Source organism: Dermacentor albipictus, chromosome 3 (assembly GCF_038994185.2).
Source record: "Dermacentor albipictus isolate Rhodes 1998 colony chromosome 3, USDA_Dalb.pri_finalv2, whole genome shotgun sequence".
NCBI classification, from domain to species: Eukaryota; Metazoa; Arthropoda; class Arachnida; order Ixodida; family Ixodidae; genus Dermacentor; species Dermacentor albipictus.
The window spans coordinates 168459175-168462408 of NC_091823.1; the positions used below are offsets into that span (position 1 = coordinate 168459175).

At 47.6% G+C, this 3234-nt stretch overlaps 1 long non-coding RNA gene across 1 annotated transcript; it reads right to left on the reverse strand.

The window, feature by feature from the left end:
* Positions 1-532: 532 nt before the first annotated feature.
* Positions 533-2366, reverse strand: LOC135919156 (uncharacterized). Its single transcript, XR_010569903.2, has 2 exons — positions 2301-2366; positions 533-948 (listed from the first exon to the last, which is right to left on the reverse strand). It is a non-coding gene; the product is annotated as an uncharacterized lncRNA (long non-coding RNA).
* Between the last annotated feature and the right edge of the window lie 868 nt (positions 2367-3234).

Genomic DNA, 3234 nt, shown 5'->3' on the forward strand with positions numbered 1-3234 from the left:
GAACATAGAATCAACCAAATCCAGTTCTTTTAAAGTGTAACTTTGGGACACCATGGGCGTTCTTTACGTGATCTGCCAGTTTTGTTTTGTTTGTCTTTAGAAGTACTTCAGAACAGTTTACTGACGTGTCGAGTGCCGACCTCGAAGTCGCATAAGCTTGGTGCCTGGCCTGCGGCAGAAAATTGATCCGCAGCCACTTTTTCATGGGAAGCAAAGTTCGTGACCTCCGCCATGGTAGCAAATACACCATGAATCCCCAAGTTGAAAAAGAGAAGCATGCTCAAAAATTCGACTAAGCATGAGCTGGGGGTAGTTGCATAATAAGGCTTTAAAGCACCGAAACTGCAATAAGCACAGTTGTCTGTACTTCCTTTCGAAGTGCTATTACCATATTTACTCGATTCTAAGCACCCCCTTTTTTTTCACGATCGCGATGCCCAAAGTGAGGGGGGGGGGGGGTGCTTAGATTCGAAAAAATCTAGAATGACCCCCCCCCCTTATTCTTTTCGCTGCGACATCGTGACGAAATGAGTGTGAGAAATAACATTTTATTTTGTAAACATTCAAAAGAAAATCGCTGCAGACAGTGAACCCACCGCTTGTGTCGGATGCTCAGTTACAATCACTGCCACTCGAGTTCGTCACACAGCTTGAACCACCGCTCTCGGTGTCCCACAGCAGGTAGTCTTCCGTTTCGCCGAAGTTGTTTGTGATTGAGCACTTCTTAAATGATTTAACCACAACGTCCACTTGGATTCGCTTCCAAGCGTCCGAATTCACTTGGGATGGTTGATGGGTACGCTTTCTGTAGCTTTCGCCGTACAGCCGTACAGTCCGGCTGTGCGGCGAGATCGTGCCGCGGACGCCAGGCCACCTCGGGACTCCGACGGCTCCGGCTCGATGACAGAGTGAGCAAGCGCGCTTGGCGGCCTTGGATACGTGCTCTTCCTAAGAAATAGGGGGGTGCTTAGATTCGCATGCAAACTATTTCCCAATTCTTTCGCGGGAATAGAGGGGGAGTGCTTAGAATCGGGGGGTGCTTAGAATCGCGAAAATACGGTACTATATTCATACATTCTTTTTCCATGAATTCATGGCAAATTATCTAACTACAAACTTTGGCCCAAAGAATTGTTCATGAAGATAGTAATAAACGAACGACGTATCAATGCACGTAAGATGACACAAAAAAAACATTGGAGGAAGCTTCAGCTTCGCCTTTAAAGTGAGAGAGAGAGAAAGAGAAGGGAGTCCAGTTTGCTACCCTACATGTGGGGAGGGGAATGGAGAGTGAAAGAGAGAGAGAGAGCAGACATGAGTCTATAGCGCACTTGCACAGACATTACGTTAGGTGTAGGATGTTTATAGCCAGGCAGTCAAGTCTGTTGCCTTCAGGTAGTGAAGAAGCGCTCGAACTGCTTTCTGGGCTAATGAACTGCGAGGCCAGGCTCCCAAGATCTTTGCTTCTGTAAATAGCCTGTCATCTAGTCTATTCAGGGCACACTGGTGAGTCTGACGTTGCTTATCAAAGCGAGAACAGTGGCACAGAAGATGACTGATGGTCTCTTCACACTTGCACTTAGCGTACAATGGTGAGTCCGCCATTCTAATACGGTAGCTGTAGGAGTTGGTGAATGCTACTCTTACCCACAGCCGACACAGCAGTTTTGCGTCACGTCGTGAAAGGTTTGCTGGTAATTTAAGTTTGAGTGATGTGTTGAGGCTGTATAAACGACACTCAGAGTTCTGTGGTGTATGCCAGTAACTTAATGTGATGGTACGAGCAAGAATGCGAAGCTTTTTTGCAGCGTCTACTCTCGATAAAGGTATAAGGAGTGTCGTCGCGCCATCTCTACACGTCGGGCAGCGTCATCGGCGAGGTGATTACCAACGATGCCCCAATGTCCCGGCAGCCACTGAAAGATGATGTCATATCCTCGTTCAGAAACGCAATGGCAAGTTTCGTTGATTTTAGGAACGAACTGTTCATAATTGCCATGTCGTAAAGCTCACAAAAAGCCTCCTGTGTACCTTGCTGTTCCAGGAATAGCGAAGAAAGCTAGCCTGACTACCGCGGCTCTGAAGCAGATCACATTGGAACTTTTGCATTGTTCATACGCTAACCGAATCCATGATTACACGGATTGTTCCGTTTCGCAAAATTCTATGGGCGCCAATCTTATACCATCTCAATCGGTCGTCATCAAGTTTTTTAAGAGTGAAACGCGATAGCATTCAAAAATTCCTGACTGCTTCTCACACTTCCCGGAAACTGCAGCGTATGTAACCGCAATGCTTACCGGAAAACGCTCGCGGTGAACGCTATCCACGAAGGCGGGCTTTCTGGTAGAAATGCGGCCTCTTGCATGGGCCGCAATGCGGCGGGGGCGAGCGCCATCTGGAAGTCTTTCAATGAAGCGGGTGCGCCGCTTTTAAGCGCCGGCGCGAGCAAACGGCAGATGCCGTCTCCGGTCTATGCATTCTAAGAACGCTGGAAAAGAGGTTTGTTTGAGTATTCGCGTAACAGAATTACGTTTTCTCGTATATTCAAATTACAATCCTATAGCTATCGCGTCTATAGGTTGTTCGTAAGTCGTAGTTTACGATTTGTTTCCGTATTTTAGCTCGAGAAATTCAACCAGTTCGATCAATTTTTTTGCGTCACTAGGAAGGCGTGTGTTATGTGCGGTTCGAGATTTTTTTGACTGTATAGTTTCGGAGCAAAGCTTGCAGCGTGAAGCTTGTTTGTTTTCTTCGTGGGTAATATCAAAAATTTGTTTTCAATGTGCTATAGTGGCGGACTTACAGCGTGCGTGAGCCTCTGGGCGTAGTAGCAAGTGTGGCAGTGTGTTATGGAAGCGCTTTTTATTTTCAATAGAAGCTGGAAAGGAGGGTGGGGGTGGTAGCATAGAAAGCCGAGAGGGATGCTTCTAATAAATGCGTAGCTTTCGTAGCATGAGCGACCTACTAAATGAACCGTTGGCGGCAGTGCCGCCGCCAAGAGGCGCCAGCGTGGCGGCGGCGCCACCCCGACCTCCCCCCAACCCCTCCCCCCATCCTAGAATAGAACTCACTATAGTCGGATACAACTTTAGAAAAAAGGGAGGCCCCGCCGAGCTGACCGAAGCGCGACGTCCGATTGCCTCCGCGACTAAAATAATCCCGCTCAAACAATTGTTGCTGCTGGGCCTACCTTTTCGTTTTTTTTTTTTTACTGTTCTCTTAAAACTGTCT